Source organism: Suncus etruscus, chromosome 8 (assembly GCF_024139225.1).
Source record: "Suncus etruscus isolate mSunEtr1 chromosome 8, mSunEtr1.pri.cur, whole genome shotgun sequence".
Lineage (NCBI taxonomy): Eukaryota > Metazoa > Chordata > Mammalia > Eulipotyphla > Soricidae > Suncus > Suncus etruscus.
This window is the reverse complement of record NC_064855.1, coordinates 53432513-53447171: the sequence shown is the minus strand read 5'-3', so window position 1 is coordinate 53447171 and position 14659 is coordinate 53432513. Positions and strand designations below refer to the sequence as shown.

Genomic DNA, 14659 nt, shown 5'->3' with positions numbered 1-14659 from the left:
AAGAAAAAAGAAAACAACTTTAGTCTGCTTGCATACCATTGTCTGGAGCTGCTCTTCAGCTCTTTACAACAGAAGCACTGCATATTGGTCCTCAAGCACCTCCAGGGGTCACTCTTGAGCACCACCAGGTGTGGTCAGTAAGGAAAACAATTATATAGATATGTAACAATCCAAATAATGTAAGCTAAAGAAATTGTTCTGAAGGATAAATATTTATACTTCAAAAACCAGGAAATTGGGCCAGAGCAATAGTAAGGCTAGCAGGGCTTTTGCCTTGCATATGAGCAACTGTGGCTTTATCCCTGGAATCTCATATGTGAAATCAGTAAGCACCTTGTCCCCTGCAGGAACCCTCTGTCCTCATTTTTTGGTCTTTGTCATTCTTCTGAAATAAACTTATAACAGCAATATTATTCACTGTATTCTGTGAGATCAAAAAAATAGTTTCACGGAATTTTAATGAAGGGCCAGTTGAATCAATAATTTTATAAGGGTTACTAAATACTTATACTTCTGGGTGGGGCCAGAGATACAATGCAGTGAGTAGAACTGGGAATAACCCTTGAGCATCACCAGATGTGATGACCTTAATTTTGATATTTTTAGATGCATGTTTTCTAAAATATTATAAAACAAATAGGCTGACCATGTTGGATAAGACAAAAAAAAAAAGCATCTGTAAGACATGACAGCAGAACAGCTTAGAAGTGGACTTTAATGAGGCAGGAAGTGAAAGGAAGAGAATATTATTATGAAGACCAGGTGAGATTTGAATTGAAAGAGAATAAAAGTTATATTTTTACTCCAGTTAATTAATTAGAATTTAAAATGTTTTGAGTTTTTTTTTGGGGGGGGGTCACAATTGGCAGCACTCAGGGGCTACTCCTGGCTCAGAAATCACCCCCGACAGGCTCGGAGGACCATATGGGATGCTGGGATTCGAACTACTGTCCTTCTGCATGCAAGGCAAGCACCTTACCGCTGTGCTATCTCTCTGGCCCCTACTTTTCTATTTTCTTAAAGAATCTATGTTGTGGGGCCGGAGCTATAGCACATCAGGTAGGGCATTTGCCTGCATGCAGCTGACCCAGGTTCCATCTGGATTCCCATATGGTCCTCTTAGCCTACCAGAACTGCTAAGCACTGCCAGGTGTGACCCCCAAACAAAAACAAACAAAAAAAGAATCTATGTTGCATTAATTCTACGTTTTATTTTTTTAATTAATTGATTTTTAAAACTAGGTTTATGAAAGTTGCAGACTCTTCAAGAATGAGGATTAGGGTTAGGAAGATAGTTCAAGGTCTAGAAATAATGCTCTGGATACCACTGACCCAGGTTCAATCCCTTATACCACAATCATGGTCTCCTGAGTACTGTCAGGACTGGGAGTAGCCACTGAGAACCACATATTGAGGTCCCAAAACAAAAAGAGGACTAAATATTACACTGTTTATAGAGACTACAAAAACAAAATCAGGCAAAGATCCTAATAATCTAATTACAGGGTGAAGTGGGAAAGCTGAGAATGGCAAGAGTGTAAGGGAAAGAAAAGAAAGAGAAGCAACAGAACTAAGTCCACTCATTTCTCTCTTTCTGTTCATTCTTTCTCTCTGATTCCTCTCTCAAGGATCTCATTCATTTTCTAAGCTTCTGCTATCACCTTTACTGATAACTCCAAATCCACGACTTCCGGATATTTCTTACCACATATTCAACATTTCGGTAAGCAAACACTTCCTGGTGGACTAGGTACAGTGCCAGACTAGGGGGATAAAGTAGTGAGACAAACCAGTATACCTACAAAGTTTCAACCCCCCCCCCAAAAAAAAACACAACATAAATACTTCCCTTTTTTTAAAATAAATTTTATTGATTGATTGATTGGTTTTTGGGCCACACCAGCGATGCTCAGGGGTTACTCCTGGCTCTGCCACTCAGAAATCAGGCAGGGTCCCATATGGGATGCTGGGAATTAAACTGAGTGCTTCCCTGGTTGGCCTCATGCAAGGCAAACACCCTACTGCTGTGCTATCTCTCTAGCCCCAACAACATAAATACTTTCTATGATTAAACTTAGTGATGCTTCTATAAGGTGAAAATAAACAACTCATGTAGAAAAGTGTAGGTGAAGCTAATTTTGTGGGATTTTTTTGCAAAAATATTATTTTTCTTCTATTAGCTCCGGCTTTTAAAGAAGTCACTTTTCTCCCATCCTTCATTCTTGATTCCTCCAGGTTTTGTTTTGGCATCACACCCAGCAGTTCTCAGGACTTTTTCCTGGCTATATGTTCAGTGATCTCTTTTGTTTTGTTTTGTTTTGTTTTGGGTCCACACTTGGTGGCACTCAGGAGTTACTCCTGGCTCTGCACTCAGAATCGCTCCAGGCAGGCTCAAGGGACCATATGAGATAGCAGGGATTGAACCCGGGTCTGTCCAAGGTCAGCAGCGTGCCAGGCAAATGGCCTACCACTGTGCTATCATCACTCCAGCTCCAGTGATCACTCTTGATAGTGCTCAGAGGACCATATTGGATGTTGAGGATTGAATCTGGGTCAGACAGGCACAAAGCAAATGAGTAGAGGTCCATTGAACTATTAATCGAGGCCCCTTTGTTTGACTTCTGTTTTTTATTTTGCCAAGTTTTACTGATTTTCCTTTTTATGCATCTATAAATTGTGTCCCTCCTACTTTTTCTAGAATCCTACAGGTAATATTCCAATACTTCTTGCACTGCTTTCCTAGGTTCCCTTCCTTTTATGTCCTAAACAATTTCCTCCTCACCAGATTCTACTTTGTAACCTCCTTAATAACTTTTCATTTGTTTGTTATGTTTTGTTTTGTTTAGGTCATACCTGGTGGTGTTTAGGGGTTACTCCTGGCTCAGGGGCCATTCCTGTCAGTGTTTGAGGGACCATATGGGATGCCAGGGATTGAAATCACTTGCCTTGCCAGGTGCAAAGCAAACACTATACCAACTATGCTATTGCTCCAGCCCAATAAATAATCTCCTTTTTTTTTTTGTTGTTTTTTGGTTTTGGGTCACACCTGGCAGTGCTCAGGGGTCACTCCTGGCCCTATGCTCAGAAATTGCTCCTGGCAGATTCAGGGAAACATATGGGATGCTGGAATTTGAGCCACCATCCTTCTGCATGTAATGCCATGGAGATGCTATCTCTCTAGCCCCTAAATAATCTTAAATGTCACTTAAATGTCCCACGTCACATTCTGCTTGAAAAACCTTATCAATTTAATCTTGTATTCCAAGTGAGAAGTCATGGTTCAATGTTGGGACCTTGGAGTCATGAAATGGCATTTACCAAACACTTGGGAACGTTTTATTATGTCCCTAGTGAACATTTTATTATGCCCCTAGTGAAAATAGAATGAATCCTTATTTTGCATCTCCTGACATTTGAGGGTGAAATTAGCTCAGTTCTGCTTGGTGGAAATTTGAGGCAGAATACAGCAGTCACTCTTTACTATTCAAGATACTCTTTGATTCTCTTTTTGCAGTTCCTTAAATATTATTCTGCAATATCCTACCTTGTAACAGCCTTTTTCTTGTTAGCACCAATATTGTAATAATTCTCTAAAATAACTGCAGTTTTAATCTTAAAAACCTCAAAAAGTCCAGTGTGTACTTGCAGTTTGGTCAGTACCCATAGAGCTGCATCCACTCATCTATCCTAGGATGAGTGAGGGCTGCTCTGTAGCAGAAGCAGATATACTTAGGCACAAATTTCCCACAGATAGGGGATAGACACCATCCTCTTATGCAAACCTCTAAGTCATATAATCATTTGCATTATCCTTTATGTGGAGAGTTCAAATAGCTGGTCCCAGGGAAAGTATTTAGTAATAGGTCTGGAGTAAATGATGGTTCTGGCAAGAAATTTCAAGGGGATACAGAAATATAAAAAAGAAAGGAGTGTGTGAAGGAGCTTGAGTGACAATACTGCTGGAAGGTGTTTTCCTTTCACACAGCCAACCCAAGTTTGATCCTCACCATCCCACATGGTCACCTGGGCACTGCCAGAAATGATCCCTGAGCACAGAGCTAGGAGTATGACCTGAGTATAGCTGGGTATGGCTAAAAAATTAAAATAATAAGACTAGATGAGGGACTAGTAGTACATTGGCAAAAATTCTTAAGTATGCTTTTCTATAGAACTATTATAACCTAAGACCATAGTCTAAGCATCTAACTATGTCCTTATTATGGACTTTGTCACTATCTTGTCTCATGTTGGGAAGAGAACAGTGAAAAGGTACCATTTCCTCATACATAAGGAGGCTTTTTTCCTTCTAGCTCTATAAGCCATAAGAGTTCATGGTCTACTAAATCCATTTAATTCAGAAGAAAAAGCATTTCACTTTGCTATAGTTTTCAGGTATCACCTGTAAAACTGAGTGGGAGGTTCCCTCTGATGACAGCATGTGGCTGCTTCTCACCCATTATATGCCCTGCTTATAGCTTTTTGGTGTAAGATTTAAGAAGCTGTAAAATTGCAGACTATAAAGAAATCAAGAGGAAGTTGGGGAGATAGCACATGGTGAAGGCACAGGTTTTTCATGTGAGACTCTAGCTTGACCCAACACTGCAAGGTCCCTTCTTACTGTAGGGCGAAACTCTGGGAGCTCTCCCAATATCCCAGCACCTTAGGGTCAGAACACCTCCTCATCCTCAAAACCTGGCATTGATTCCCAGGTCTTAGTTGATAGGAAGGAAAGAAGAAGGAAGGGAAGTAGGGAGGGGATGGAAGGAAGAGAAAGAAAGGAAAAATAAGAGGAAGGAAGGAAGAGGAAGGAAGGAAGGAAGGAAGGAAGGAAGGAAGGAAGGAAGGAAGGAAGGAAGGAAGGAAGGAAGGAAGGAAGGAAGGAAGGAAGGAGGGAGGGAGGGAGGGAGGGAGGGAGGGAGGGAGGGAGGGAGGGAGGGAGGAAAAAAGATGAAGGCAAAAAGATGAAATTTCCAATCCAGGAGGCAGTCAATCTCTGACAATAGACTGTCAGCATTGTGCCTTCCTTCCCTGATTGGGCTTTTCTTCTTGGATCAGATCTTACTGTTTTTAGGAATAATGAATTAATTCCTATATTAGTTTGAATAATAAATGATAATATATTGTACATATGACAAGCTCAGTTACAGGTACATTTCTTGATAAACAGTGGAAATACACACAAATAATATACACATACTTAAAGAATTTGAAGCCAAGTCCTACCAAGAGCTAAGAGAATACTGTCAATCTAAAAAGATTCATTGCCAGAAACCTGAACCAGCATTGCAGAGGTCACAGATTCTCTTGCCCTGCAGTGACTTTGTATCCTCTGCATTGTCTAAGGCAGAGCAGAGAAGGAAAAGAGTAGAATTTCCTTTTTGCAATGGAGCAGCCAATGTTCATTCTAAGGAGGTAATATCTTTGCTTTAAGGCAGGGGTCTCAAACTCAATTTACCTGGGGGCCGCAGGAGGCAAAGTCGGGGTGAGGCAGGGCCACATAAGGGATTTCGCTTACTGAATATTCGCAATAAAATATCGCAGTAGACATCCGGGGTATGCGAATGTTTATTGCGATTTTTTTCCTTACTAATGCTATTTTTATTGCGATTATTCGGTAAGCGAATAATCGCGAATACTGAGATATTTGAAGGCCGGCCTCGGGCCACAAAATGTTGTACGGAGGGCCGTGAAGTGAGTTTGAGACCCCTGCTTTAAGGAATCCAAACATTTCCTGGTGTTTCAAACCCAGAGCAATCTCAATCTTCACACCTCACCTGCTGTGGAGTTAATCTGGCCTGGGATAGCTGATTGAAATTCAAATTGAGGATTCCACTACAAATACTGATGAAAGCAAATTTATTTACTCCATGACAGCAATAGGAGTAAACAAAAACATCAAATATCTCATCAGTCCCCTAAGAACTGTGTTTGGAAACTCGAAGAAGTAGATATTTTCAAGGCTTTGCATTTATGTTTCTGGTTTATCTAGTGCTTTACACTGATTTTTTTAGACACAGAGGTAAAATAGAACTAAGTCTGAGTGGCTGTGTGTATGTATACATATGTATGCATGTATATATGTATATGTATGTATACACACATATTTTTACTCTCACCTCTGCATATATTTTTACTCTCACATATATTTTTACTCTCACCTCTGCAGCGAATGCCTTTTCCAAGAATCACTGCCCAATGGGAAATCCAAAGCCCTCCTTATTTAGGTGGCATTACCTAATGGACTGAGCGGGTTCCAGAAGTCCACAGTGACTTCAACAGGCCGGTTTCTTTGGGGGTGGGGGGTTGGGGGGAGGACTGACCAGGCAGAAGCAAGCAACTTGTGTTATTGGTGTTGCTCAGTTGCCCACACTGTTGTCTCTCTATTAGATTAGATAACAGTCTATTATTATATGCTAGGCTGTCAAGCAAATAAATACTCTTGAGGGAACGACAGTGTCCACTACTGCAGGGCTAGATTTGACCACCACTCACCATGGGGACTGATTGGATTTTCTTCTGCCTAGACAGACCAGTGCCAACTCGGTTGCGCGTGATCAGTGGTTGTCTAAGATACCCCTTGACTCTGAAAAGCAAATAAGCAAGGGCAAGTCTCAGGGCAGGGCCCAGAAATCTGGGAGATGAGGGGGCGACTTGGCCAGGTTGGCCTAAACCTTTGGGAAGATCCCAGTATCTTTTCCTGCAAATCTTTTCTGCAATCTCCTTAGAGTCTAGGGAGACACAAGGACTCCAGACAGAGCCAGTGGGAGACTCCCCACAGTCGCTGCCCTATGGGGGACGTAGGAGGGGGACAGAGGGAGAAGAACCTGAGGTCTCCCCAAGTCGGGGGGACGGTGCCCGCGCGTGGCACAAGTTTCCGCGCGCGTGGCCCGGGTCCTCCTCCCCGCGGGGCTCGGGGAGCAGCCGGGGCGCCCCGCGAGGGCTGCGGGCGGGCGGGCGGAGGGGGGCGGGCCCCGAGCTGGTCTCCTGGCGCCTTTCCAGTTCGGCGCACTAATACGGGCGAGGAGGCTTCGCGGCTCCAGTCTGACTGACGCCGGCTGGCTGGGGCCGCTGCCGCCGCCGCTGCAGCCACTGTCTCCGGCCCTGCAGCCTCGGGGCAGGGAGTGAGCGAGTGAGTGCGCGCGCGGGGCTCGGCGCGGGGGCGGCCCCGGGACCCTCGGCGGGGCTGGGGGCGGCGCCGGGCGGGGTGGGGTGACGGGGATGGGGAGGGATGAGCGGCGTGGCGGGCACAGGTAAGAGATGCCCTCCCCGGAGTGAGTGAGCGTGTGCGTGTGCCAAGTTTGCTTGCACCAGGGCAGCCACCCGGGGCTCTTTTGTACTCAGCCACGGTTTGGGGTGGAGGTATGTGTGCATGTGGGGTGTGCCACTAGGAGAAGCCGAGCTCCGGGGATTTGCCCCTGTCTCGGGTCGCCTGCCCTCCCCCAGGAGCCCTGGCACAGATGATCGTGTTCGAGGCGCGCGGCTGTGCTCCCTTGGACTTCCAGGGCATCTTTGCATTTGGGGGGGACCGGTTCGGCTTTCCAGCGAATGAGGGGTCGGTGGTATCTGGAAGAGGGGGTGTTGAGGGGTGGTGATGGAGCTCTGTGACTCAGCCAGGCCGGCCCCTGTCTGTCCCCCTCCCCAACGTCTTGCTTTGCAAAGACTTTATTTTGTATCTACTCACCTTTGAGGCGCGCAAAAGCGAGCACCCCCAAAGTTTGGAATGCCGCTTGTTCAAGAGGCTCGGGCACTGGGACTTGGACTGTGTTAGGCGCTGAGATGTTTGTCTTTGGCTTCGCCCTGCTCTTTGGTGCCAGCTCTCCGCACAGGGGAGGGGGGCGAGGTGGGGAAGGGATCCTGGAGGAGACACCCTGACGCCAGCATTGTGATGGGAAGGAAGGAGGAGCGCGGGCAAAAAAACATTTTTTATGGATGGCTGATCTCGGACCAGTCTTCTTCCCGTTAGTCTTCTTTCCTCCTCCTACCCAGTGGCCATTGGAAATGAGAGTTTATAGATTAAGTTCCTTTGGGCGATTTCTGGGCTGGTACTGGTAGTCCTGAGAAATCCCCCCACAACTGATGAGATCTAGTTTGGAGATCTGTCCATTTCTTTACCTAGAAGATACATTCGCGGACACGCCCACGGGAGGGATCGTGCCGAACGAATTGCATTCTGGAATCCAGTTTGCACGGAACATTTTCAGTGACTTGCCAGATTTCTCAGATGATCTTTTGAAAGTTAATTGTGGTTTACTGGGAACAATAGGAGATAACCGGCGTGTCCCAAGGCTTTGAACAATGCTGTCTCATTATTAGCCCCTAAAAGAACTGAGCCATTGAGACATCCTCCTGGGCCAGTGAAATGTTTCTTGACAGACTTCTCTTCGGTCTTGAGATGCCTGTCGGTGTGAAGGAATGTCACTGGATATTTACATTTTAAAAATAGTGATCTATATTTAAAAAGGAAGTAGAAGTCAAATTCCAACACATCCCCCTGACTACAAATAAGACGATTCAATAAGAGAGGTTCCCTGTGCTTGCAGGAAACCATGCACAAGATTTTGGATCACTTTCAAGTTTGTGGTTATCCAAGAAGGACACTGCAGATAAGAAAATGATGTCATCGTTTATAAATAAGGAGCATTTAAATATAATATGGCAGAATTTTCAAATAATATATCAGATAGATAACTGTTTTCTTTGGTAACAATGTCAACTGTCTTTAGCTGACAGCCCTTGGCATCTTAATCTATTCTGATACAAGCAACTAACTTCCGTTTTAATGCTTGACTATCTTTGTCAGAGTTGTTTTCTGCTATGTGGTTTCAAGCTATGTTTAAGAGAATGCCTGTGTGTTCTTGAACGAAGAAAACTCATTTCTGACATTACGGTGTTTACTAAAAATCAAAGATATAAAAAAGTTAAGACTTTTACACTCCTAGCTTTGGCATCAATTTTTTAAGACAGAGCGAGCTATTTAGCCTTTTTTCTTATAATCATTTTCCATATTTATTCTCAGTTAATGATAATTAGGAATTATTCATATATTTGGGTGTCCTCTCTGATTGCCCAAACCAAGAAATGAGGAGAAAGAATTGGAGTTTTGTTTGTTTATTTGTTTTTGGGCCACACCCAGTAGTGCTCAGTTTTACTCCTGGCTCTGTGATCAGGGATCACTCCTGGAGGGGCTCAGGGGACCCTAAAAGGTATGGGGCCTCTAATCCACATTGGCTGTGTTCAAGACAAACATCCTACTTTATATACTATTACTGCAGCCCGGAGAGTGTTTTCCAATTTTTTTTTTAAATAAAACATTGACAAGGATAAATTGTTTATCCTTTCTAATCATTGGAAAAATGTTACAAAATTTTATCATAAAAATTAAAATATTCAGTTTTAGTTTTATTAGCTCTGATTAATGGAAGCACAATCACCTTTGCCAAATTGGAGACGTGCTTAATAAGTGATCATTATAGCAGTCGGCAACTAGTTATTTTATATCTTATATTTCCTCTACAATAATTAAAACATTCCTTCTACAATAACGAAAAGTTTAATCATATTCTGCTTTAATATGTCAAAAATAATATCCATTACTATAATAATATGATATTTGACTTAGTAATATGGCATACCCCACTACATATACTACTACATGTAACAACTATTCTTATTTAGTAGAAAATATTGAAAATAGTATTTTTTTTTTGGTTTTTCGGGCCACACCCACTTGATGCTCAGGGGTTACTCCTGGCTAAGCGCTCAGAAATTGCCCCTGGCTTGGGGGGACCATATGGGACGCTGGGGGATTGAACCACAGTCCTTCCTTGGCTAGCGCTTGCAAGGCAGACACCTTATCTCTAGCGCCACCTCGCTGGCACCTGAAAATAGTATTTTAATTTGGCAAACATTACATTATCTAAAGAGATAGTGCACGTTTATGTTTATTGTGCCTAACATTTAGTGAAAGATTTCAAAACAAAATTAATATCCAGAATAAAAGAACAAATACAGCTGAATTTTAAAAACATGAATATCTTCAATTTGTTGTAATTTTAGACTGTTGGATTTATCTTTCTTTGGTTACTGTTGCTACTGGTTTGAAAAATTATCTTAAAGAAAAAAGTAAAAAAATAAAGTTAAAAAAAAACCACAACAGGGGCTGGAACAATAGGGTAGGGTGTTGGTGTTGCATGTAGCTGACCAGATTTGATTTCTGACATCCTACATTATCCCTAACTCTACCAGGAGAATTTTCTTCTTTCTTTCTTTTTTTTATGGTTGTTATTGCTTTATTTTGTTTGAAAAATTATGGTCAGTGATGGAGATTATTTTTGTCAATTTTACTTAACACAAGTTCACCTTTGGGATTATAATTTATAATAATTTTTATTTCTTTTTTCTAATAATATCTGTATTTAAGCACCATGGTTATAAACATGTTCATAGTTGGGGTTCAGTCATAAAATGTACAACTCCTCACCAGTGCAACCTTCCCACCACTAATGTCCCCCCATCTTTCTCCTTCCCTACTCCTTGCCTGTATTTGAGACAGGCATTCTATTTCTCTCACTCAGTATCATTGTCATGATAGTTGTTAGTGTAGTTATTTCTCTAACTGCTCTCATCACTCTTTGTTGTACACTTTATATCATGGGCTGGTCCTTTATGCCCTCATTTCTATTATCTCTGGGTATTATTACCATACTATCTTTTGCTTTTCTTAAATCTCACAGATGAGTGAGACTATTATGTGACTATATCTCTCTCTCTGACTTATTTCACTCAGCATAATTTCCATGTCCATCCATTTATAGAAAAATGTTATGGCTTTATTTTTTTCACGGTGGCTGCATAGTATTCCATTGTGTATACGTACACACCACTCCTATGTAACACAGTATTAGAAGTACTTGCTATAGCAATTAGGCAAGAAAAAGATGTCAAAGAACATCCAGAAAGAAAAGTTTGCAGATGACATGATACTATATTTAGAAAACCCTAAAGACTATATCAAAAAGCTTCTGAGAACAATAGATTCATACAGCAAAGTGGGAAGCTACAAAAGTAGCACTCAAAAATCAATGGCTTTCTTATACACAAATAATGATAGAGAAAAAATAGACATTAAATACAACCCCCCAAAATAAAACAACCCCATTTAAAATAGTGCCACAGAAACTTAAATATCTTGGAGTCCACATAACTAAAGAGGTGAGGGACCTATACAAAGAAAAGAAAGCAAGGAGTAATTTCTTTTTTTTTTTTTTTTTGGTTTTTTGGTTTTAGCCCCTAGACTACTAAAAATGCACTATCTTCTTTTAAAGACTTGGTTAATAATTTATATGGTATAAAAACATAATTTGTGCGTAATTCTTTTACTTGTGTATTGCATACAGTAATACAGTTTTTACTGAAAAACTCAACTCAAAATCCATTTTCTAAAGCCAGAGAAATACTATAGCAGGTAGTACATTTGCCTTGAATATGGCCAATGAGGCTTCAATCTTTGGCACCATTTAAGGCCTCTGAATACATGAGGAGTGATCCCTAAATACACAACCAGGAATAAGTTCTGAGTACCACCAGGTGTGACTCAAAACAAACAAAAATGTTCATTTCCTAAGAATCAGGGTCTTGCCAAAATTTAAACACAGAATTTAAAATTAAATAAAGACATTTTTAGAAACATTATGGATGTGTGTATTCAGAAATGCATAGCTTTATTTGATTTTATTTGTTTTTGTTTTTGAGCCACACCCGGCAGTGCTCAGGGTTTACTCCTGGCTGTCTGCTCAGAAATAACTCCTGGCAGGCACGGGGGACCATATGGGACACCGGGATTCGAACCAACCACCTTTGGTCCTGGATCGGCTGCTTGCAAGGCAAACGCCGGCTATGCTATCTCTTCCGGGCCCGCTTTATTGATATTAGCACCTCACTAGATTTGATGCTCTAGGGTTACTCTGAGGCCCTCTGCTCTGGCAGTGCTGCTAGAAACTGGCAGTACCAACCCAGACCTTCAGGCAAAGCATGTTGATGGAGTGATCTCTCTTTTTTGGGGGAGGGGCCACATCCAGCAGCACTCAGGGGTTACTCCTGGCTCTGCACTCAGAAATGGTGGAGTGATCTTTCTGACTCTGAACTGTATCTCTTTAGAAATCACAGAGACTGAAAATATTTTGCTTCTTCTTTATTCCCTAAATCATATTTACTTGAAAAAAATTGGAGCTGGAGAAACAGTACAGTGGGTAGAGCATTTGTCTTGCTCTTGGCCAACCCATGTTTGATCTCCTACATCCCATATGGTCCCCCAAGCTTGTTAGTAGTTATCCCTGAGCAGAATTATAAATAAGATCTGAGCACCACATAAGGTAGCACAACTCCCCTCATCCAATTAAGCCTATAAGATAAATTTTGAAGATCTACAAACATACATGCAGACTACATACATCTGATTATTATAATATAAATTATACAATTGTATTGTATAATTACATATTTTTAATTGTGGGTGGAGAATACTATATATTTTTAAAGTTTTTTTTTGTGTATGGTTAATCTTAGGGTCATACTATTGGAGCTCAGAGTTACTCATAGCTCTGTGCTTACTCCTGGCAGTGCTCTTGGTACCATATGGGGTGCTAGGGATCAACCCCCAGTTGACTGCATGCAAGGGCCTTAATTCATGTGCAGCCTATTTAGCCTCTCATATTAAAACATTTTCTCTTTCCCTTTTCATTTTATTTTTCTCTTTTGGAATTCAAATTTGTTGATGTCACTGATAGGATTGATTTTTATAATAATTTCCCTATAGGGATATTTAATATTTAATATCTGGTCTCCACCTTATCCATCATTTCAAATTTAATTTTTTTTAAATTTAATTTTGAGGATACTATACCTAGGAAACTGTGTTCCTCAACAGGGAGACATATTTAATGCTGCAGAAGTGAAAAGCACTCTTTGTTTATGCCTCTTTGGGTTCTTAGGAATAATTATTTATTCTAGAATTCCAGCTTCCACTTTTCATAGCACAGGTTAGATATATGATCTGGAGTGCACACATGTGTCTGGTACATGTGTGTATACTATTGAGGGTGCATTTTAAAATGGTTTGGAGAGGGTTTGGAAGACATGGAACTGTGAACATCTGAGGTTGCAATGCCTAATGCTTGTCATTCCTTGGGAGCAGCCAGTGACTAGATAGAAGAACCATGTACATCCACACCTAATTATATCCCTGGAATAGCTTACACATGCTCATAGTTTTTCATTTTCCATATCTTAGATTCATGTAAGCATATTAAACATAGACCAGTGGAGCAGGAGCTATACAGTAGGTAGGGTATTTGCCTTGCACACAGCTGATTAGCTTTGATTCCTAGCACTGCATATGGTCTAAGAAGCCCTACTTGGAGTGATCCTTGAGCACAGAGCAAGGAGTACATACTGAGCACTGCTACATGTGGCCCCCTCAAAAGCCAAGAAATAAATTCAAAATATACATAGATTTACTTTGGTTATTGTGTGTGTAGCAGGTTATGTTGATATATTTTAACTGATTTATTTGTAAAATGTATTCTGAATAGTTAAAGTTGGAGCTAGATCTGGAAATATAGGGCAATTTATGGGAAGCCTTGTTGAATTATTTTTTAAATACTTGTGGGGTATGAAAGGTTTTGAGCAGGTACACAAATTTAGAGAGACAGACAGACAGACAGACAGACAGACACACACACACACACACACAGAAATCCCTAGTGATGCTTAGGACTATCAAAGCCCATCAAAGCTACTTCTAGTAGTGCTGGGAGGGAGATATTCAGTGCTGGGCTTCACATATGCAAGACATGTGCTTCATCCCTTTTTTTTATTTTTATTTTAGTGAAGATAGACTGTCTTTATTGAACAAAATTTACTTAGACATATGTGAGGAGAGAATAAGAGAGCAATACATGTTCAAGAGAAAGCATGAGCTTGTCCAGATAGAAAAAACAAGCAAGCAAAGATATATGTACAAGGGAGAACATGAGTTTGAGAGGGAAGGCCAGGTTTTCAATTTTTTTTTGTTGTTTTGTTTTTTGTTTTGTCTTTTGGTTTTTGGGTCACCCCTGGTTACTCCTGGCTCTATGCTCAGAAATTGCTCCTGGCAGGCTCGGGGACCATATGGGATTTTGGGATTCGAACCACCATCCTTCTGCATGAAAGGCAAACACCTTGCCTCCATGCTATCTCGCCAGCCCCAGTTTTCAATTTTTATTTTTTTTGGTTTTTGGGTCACACCCGGCAGTGCTCAGGGGTCACTCCTGGCTCCATGCTCAGAAATCACTCCTGGCAGGCATGGGTGACCATATGGGATGCCAGGATTTGAACCAATGACCTTCTGCATGAAAGGCAAACGCCTTACCTCCTTGCTATCTCTCCGGCCCCCTCAAATTTTTAAAGGAGAATTTGATGTATGGCAGGGTTCAACTGGAGTTCCAGGAACTGCTTTCTGAATTCTTGCATCTAAATTTAACTGACCCAGTAGTAACACGTTTCAGAAAATAACTCAGGAAAGGATTCACAGCTTCCAACAATGTTTCTTCACCCCATGGCAGAATATTTTACTTCAATTATTCACAGTTAATTATAAATCCATTGATTCATATTTTTATTT

The 14659-nt window shown here is 41.4% G+C and overlaps 1 protein-coding gene across 1 annotated transcript in view; it reads left to right on the top strand.

Annotated features, from left to right (window-relative positions):
- Positions 1-7048: 7048 nt before the first annotated feature.
- Positions 7049-14659, top strand: part of SMAD9 (SMAD family member 9) — a 62509-nt gene continuing 54898 nt past the window's right edge. The window contains exon 1 of the mRNA XM_049778808.1: positions 7049-7133. The gene's annotated coding sequence lies outside the window, so the exon portion shown is untranslated. The remainder of the gene's footprint in view (positions 7134-14659) is intronic.